This window comes from Papio anubis, chromosome X (assembly GCF_008728515.1).
Source record: "Papio anubis isolate 15944 chromosome X, Panubis1.0, whole genome shotgun sequence".
In the NCBI taxonomy this organism is placed as follows: domain Eukaryota; kingdom Metazoa; phylum Chordata; class Mammalia; order Primates; family Cercopithecidae; genus Papio; species Papio anubis.
Genome location: NC_044996.1, coordinates 93,498,045 through 93,505,196, shown reverse-complemented (window position 1 = coordinate 93,505,196; position 7,152 = coordinate 93,498,045).

Sequence of the window (7,152 nt, the reverse complement as noted above, 5' to 3'; positions counted from 1 at the left end):
TCTCTGCAGACTCCACCTCTGGGGGCAGGGGCACAGTAAACACAACAAAGCAGCAGATACCTCTGCAGACCCTACAAAACGACTCTGTCTGACAGCTTTGAAGAGAGCAGTGGATCTCCCAACACGGGAGGTTGAGATCTGAGAAGGGACAGGACTCCCTGCTCTAAGCGGTCCCTGACCCTGAGTAGCCCACTGGCGATATCCCCACTAGGGGCAAAGCCCGATTTACCCCACACCTCGCCAGGTGGAGTACACCCTGGAGGCAAAGCTTCCAAAGCAAGAATCAGACAGGTACACTTGCTGTTCAGAAATATTCTATCTTCTGCAGTCTCTGCTGCTGATACCCAGCAACAGGGTCTGGAGTGGACCTCAAGCAATTCCCTACCAGACCTACAGGCTGAGGGTCCTGACTGTTAGAAGGAAACTATCAAACAGGAAGGACACTCTACACCTGTTCCCCATCAGTACATCACCATCATCAAAGACCAGAGGCAGATAAAACCACAAAGATGGGGAAAAGCAGGGCAGAAAAGCTGGAAATTCAAAAAACAAGAGCAGCACTCGCAAAGGATGAGCTCATCGCCAGCAACGGATCGTGCTGGATGGAACGATCTTTGACGCAGATGAGAGAAGTAGCCTCCAGTCCCGATCAAATTTCTTAGAGCTAAAGAGGAATTATGTACCCAGCGAAAGAAACGCAAATCTTGAAAAAAGTGTGGAAGAACTGATCTGCCAGGACTAATTAATGAGAAGGTCATAAACTAAAAATGAAAGAGATGAAAAGCATGATACTGCAGAAATACGTGATAAATGCACAAGCCCAGTAACCTAATTCGACCAACTGGAAGAAAGAGTATCAGCCATTGAGGAACAAAACCGAATGAAAATGAAGCGAGAAGAGAAACCAAAGAAAAAGAAAAGAAACAACAAAGCCTGCAAGAAGTATGGGATTATGTAAAAGACCAAATCTAATGGGCCTGATTGGGGTGCCTGAAAGTGGGGAAATGGAACCAAGTTGAAAACACTCTTCAGGATACTAACCAGGAGAATCCTCCCCCAACCTAGTAGGGCATGGCCAACATTCAAACTGCAGCCAGCTATAGAAACCACAAAGATACTCCTGAGAAGAGCAACCCACACATAATCACAGACCACCAAAGTTGAAATGAAGGAAAAATCTTAAGGGCAGCCAGAGAGAAAATGGGTTACCTACAAAGGGAAGCCCATAGACTCACAGCAGATCTCTCGGCAGAAACCTCCAAGCCAGAAGAGAGAGTGGGGCCACATTCAACATTCTTAAAGAAAGAATTTTTAAACCCAGAATTCTTCATATCCAGCCAAACTAAGTTTCATAAGTGAAGGAGAAATAAAATCCTTTACAGATAAGCAAAATGCTTAGGAGGATTTCCGGTCACCACTAGGCCTGCCTTACAAGAGACCCTGAAGGAAGTACTGCAAACATGGAAAGGAACAACCGTACCAGCCATCCTTCTAAAACATGCTAAAATGTAGCAATTATAAGCAGTGAACAAACTATATCAAACTTTAACAATGAGCAAAATAACCACTTAATATCATAATGGCAGGATCAAGCCCACACACAACAATCTTAACCTTGTAAATGTAAAATGGACTAAATGCCCAAATTTAAGAGACAAGACCGGCAAACTGGATAAAGAGTCAAGACCCATCAGTCTGCTGCATCCAGGGAGACCCATCTCACACGCAGAGACATACATAGGCTCAAAATAAAGGGATGGAGGAAGATTTACCAAGCAAATGGAGAACAAAAAAAGGCAACACAGCCCTGATAAAAACAGACTTTTAAACCATCAAAATCAAAAGAGACAAAGAAGGCCATTACATAATGGTAAAGGGATCAATTCAACAGGAAGAGCTAACTATCCCAAATACTAAGCATGCACCCAATACAGGAGCACCCAGATTCATAAAGCAAGTCCTTAGGAGACTTCATAAAGAGACTTAGACTCCTAATACAATAATGCAATGACTTAACACTCCACTGTCAACATTGTATTGACCAACGGTGACAGAAAGCGAACAAGGATATCCAGAATTGAACTCATCTCAGTAAGGCAGACCTAATAGACATCTATAGAACTCTACCCCAAATCAACAGAATATATACATTCTTTCTCAGCACCACATCGTGACTTATTCCAAAAAAATTGACCAATGAATGGAAGTAAATCACTCAGCAAATGTACAAGAACAGAAATTATTACAACCGTCTCTCAGACCACAGTAATCAAACTAGAACTCAGGACTCAAGAAACTCAATCAAAACCGCTCAACCACATGGAAACTGAACAACTCCGGCCCTGAATGACTACTGGGTACATAACTAAAATGAAGGCAGAAATAAAGATGTTCTTGAAACAATGAGAACAAAGATACAACATACCAGAACTTGGGACATTACTTAAAGCAGTGTGTAGAGGGAAATTCTATAGCACTAAATGCCCACAAGAGAAAGCAGGAAAGATCTAAAATTGATAACTCTAACATCGTAAATTAAAAAGAATTAGAGAAGCAAGAGCAACACATCTCGAAAAAGCCAGCAGAAGGCTAGAAATAACTAAGACTGTGAGCAGAACTGAAGGAGATAGAGACACAAAACCCTCCAAAAAATCAATGAATCCAGGAGCGGTTTTTGAAAAGATCAACAAAATGCACCACCAGCAAGACTAATAGCAAGAAAAAGAGAGAAGAACTCAACCGACGCGAATTAAAATGATAAGGGATATCAACACCGACCCCACAGAAATACAAACTACCATCAGAGAATACTATAAACACCCCACGCAAATAAACTGGAAAATCTAAAGTAAAATGGATAATTTCCTGGACACTTACACTCTCTCCAAGACTAAACCAGGAAGAAGTTGAATCCCTGAATAGACCAATAGCATGGGCTCTGGAATTGGAAAATTAATAGCCTACTCAACCAAAAAGTCCAGGACCAGATGGGATTCACAATTGAATTCTGTACCAGAGGTACAAGGAGGAGTTGGTACCATTCTGAAACTATTCCAATCATCAGAAAAAGAGGAATCCTCCCTAACTCATTTCCATGAGGCCAACATCATCCTGATACCAAAGCCTGGCAGAGATATTATCAAAAAGAGAATTTTAGACCAATATCCCTGATGAACATCGATGCAAAAATCCCTCACAAAATACTGGGCAAACCGATCTTCAGCAACACATCAAAAGCTTATCCACCATGATCAAGGGGCTTCATCCTCGGATGCAAGGCTGGTCTAACATTCGCGAAATCAATAAACATAATCCAGCATATAAACAGAACCAAAGACAAGAACCACATACATGGTTATCTCAATAGATGCAGAAAAGGCTTTGACAAAAATTCAACAGCCCTTCATGCTAAAAACGCCAATAAATTCGGTATTGATGGAACGTGTACCAAAAATAATAAGAGAGCTATTTATGACAAAACCCAGCAGCCAATATCATACTGAATGGGCAAAAACTGAAAAATTCCCTTTGAAAACTTGGCATTAAGACAGGATGCCCTCTCTCACCACTCCTATTCAACATAGTACAGTTCTGCTAGGCAATTAGGCAAGAGGAAAGAAATCAGGGGTATTCAGTTAGGAAAGAAGAAGCTGGAATTGTCCCTGTTTGCAGATGACATGGACATTGCAAGTACGAAAATCCCATTGTCTCAGCCTGGGAAAAATCTACTTCTAAGCTGATAAGCAACTTCAGCAAAGTCTCAGGATACAAAAATTAATGTGCAAAAATCACAAGCATTTCTTATACACCAGTAACAGACAAACAGAGAGCTAAATCAAGGAATGAACTTCCATTCACAATTGCTTCAAAGAGAATCAAATACCTAGAACTACAACTACAAGGGGGATGTAAAGGACCTCTTCAAGGAGAACTACAAACCACTGCTCACTGAAAATAAAGAGGACACAAACAAATGGAAGAACATACCATGCTCATGGATAGGAAGAATCAATATCGTGAAATGGCCATACTTTTCGCCCAAGGTCATTTATAGATTCAATGCCATCCCATCAAGCTACCAATGAGTTTCTTCCACAGAATTGAAAAACTGCTTTAAAGTTCATATGGAACCAAAAGAGCCCGATCCCCAAGACAATCCTAAGTCAAAAAGAACAAAGCTGGGAGGCATCACGCTACCTGACTTCAAACCATACTACTACAAGGCTGCTGTGCAATCCTAAAATACATGGTACTGGTACCCAAACAGATATAGAATTAATGGAATGAACAGAGTCCCCAGAAATAATACCACACATCTTACAGCCATCTGATCTTTGATAAACCTGAGAGAGAAACAAGCAAAATGGGAAAAGGATTCTATTTAATAAATGGTGCTGGGAAAATTGGCTAGCCATAAGTAGAAAGCTGAAACTGGATCCTTTCCTTACTCCTTATACTTAAAATTAATTCAAGATGGATTAGAGACTTAAAATGTTAGGACTCCTATCACCAGTGCAACCGAGAAAAACCAGGGAAAATTATCTAGGACATAGGCATGGGTAAAGACTTCATGTCTAAAACACCAAAGCGAACGCTAAGCAAAAAGCCAAAATCGACAAATGGGATCTCATTAAACTAAAGAGCTTCTGCACAGCAAAAGAAACTACCATCAGAGTGGAATAGGCAACCTAATAGAATGGGAGAACATTTTGCAATCTACTCATCTGACAAAGGCCACATATCCGCAACCTACAAAGAACTCAAACAAATTTCTATAAAGAAACAACCCTACCAAAAGTGGGTAAAGGATATGAATAGACATTTCTCAAAGAAGACATCTATACAGCCACCAAACACATGAAAAAAATGTCATCATCACTGGCCACGTGAGAAATGCAACCAAAACCACAATGAGATACCATCTCACACCAGTTAGAATGGCTATCATTAAAAAGTCAGGAAACAACAGGTGCTGAGTATGTGCATAAATGTTCACTTTAACGTTGGTGGGATTGTAACCAGTTCAACCATTTGAAAACAGCATGGCGATTCCTCTAGGATCTAGAACTAGATGTACCATATGACCAACCATCCTAATTACTGGGTATATACCCAAAGGATTATAAAATTATGTGCCGCTCTAAAGACACATGCACACGCATATTTTATTGCAGCACTATTCACAATAGCAAAGACTGGAATCAACCCAAAACCAACAGTGACACAGATTGGATTAAGAAAAAAATGTGGCAATATATACACCATGGTAATACTATGCAGCCATAAAAGGATGAGTTTGTGTCCTTGTAGGGAATGGGTGGATGCAGCTGGAATCCATCATTTTAGCAAACTATCACAAGAACAACAGAAACCAAACACCGTGATGTTCTCACTCATGGTGGGTGGGAACTGAACAATGAGATCACTGAATTGTGGAAGGGGAACATCACACACCAAATTTTACTATGATAAAGGGAGGAATGTACCGGGAGTTATAACACCTGATGTAAATGACGAAGTTGATGGGTGCAGTAATAATTAACAAGGTACAAGCAGGCGATGTAATAAACCTGCACGTTGGTGCAATATGTAACTAAACTGGCAACAACACAAACAAACTTTAAAAAAAATAAAATAAAAAAAAAAAAGCCAAGCTGAAAAAATGCTAAAAAAAAAAAAAAAAAAAAGAAAATGCGCCACACATACACCATGGACTCACTATGCAACCACATAAAAGGATTGAGTTCATGTCCCTTGTAGGACATGGGTGCAGCTGGAAAACTATCATTCTTGAAGCAAACTATCACAAGAATAGAAAACCACCACCCAGATGTTCTCAATTAGGTGGAAATTGAAATAAATGAGATCACTTGGATTATGGTTGACTAATTACACACTGGATCCCATTGTGGGGAGGGGGGGAGGATAGCATTAGGAGATATACCTAATGTAAATGACAAGTTAATGGGTGCAGCACACCAACATGGCACATGTATACATATGAAACAAACCTGCACGTTGTGCACATGTACCCTAGAACTTAAAGTATAATTTTAAAAATTAAAATTTAAATAAAATAAATAAAAATGATTTAAAGTGGGAAGCAGGATTTCTTTTAGAAATACAAAAGAGAAAGCTTAGCAGTCCAAGTACATTAAAGGCGGCTTCATAGAGAAGATAAGACCTGAGCAGAGTAAGGGAGAGTAAATGGGAGTTACTCAAGTAAAGAAAGAGGGGTAAGCACATTCTAGGCAGAGAAGACAATATATATAGACAGGGAGGAATAAAATAGCATTGTGCGTGGATGAGAAGTATGAGCAGTCCTTGACAATAGAATGCAAAATGAAAGGTGGAAAGTGGTGGTGATTGAAACTAGAAAGATCACAGGAGGGTGGGAAAGAGAGAAAATTTTGTATGTCATGTTGAAAAGCTTGGAATATATCATACAGAGATATAAAACCAGTGGTAACTTTTGAGTGATGGGGTTCAGGACACACTACCCCAGAATATGGGGGTATTTAGAAAACAGCAGAAACAGGAAGGTAACTCTCACCTTCCCCCAATTCTTCTCTCCTGAAGCAGGTCATAAAACCCTCATTTGACAGGTGCTGTCTCTATGCCCAGAGGAAATGGACATCTGTATATCTCTAGAAACACAAGGTCATTGGCAGCAATCTGAACAAACAGGCATAGCTGAGTTCTCCCCAATTAACTATCATCAGATCATGCATTTTTATCCAACATACTTTTCCATCACTATCCACTTCTCCATCAAACCTAGAATAAATATACACAAGTTTTCCTGTTTCTTTGTGTTTTCCTTTCCCTATGTAAAACTTATATTAAATAAATGTATGCGCTTTTCAAAAAAAAAAAATGAGGTTTGGTGCTTCTCCCTCCCTGGCTCTTAATAACTTTTAAAGAAAGGTCAAATGTGTTTGCAGGAGATGTCGTGGCATTTTCCATAGGGATTGAGGCATCAGTTCTTCTCTCTGTGTTCCCACAAACTATTCCAAAAGACTTTAGTATTCAAGTTATATTGTTCTGTAGCACCGTAAAATAGGTATGTTATCATTACTTTTTTAAATGTTTTTGTATCAATGGTTTCATCTCGAAACGCCTGTTAGCTCTACGTGCCATATTTTGGGAAAC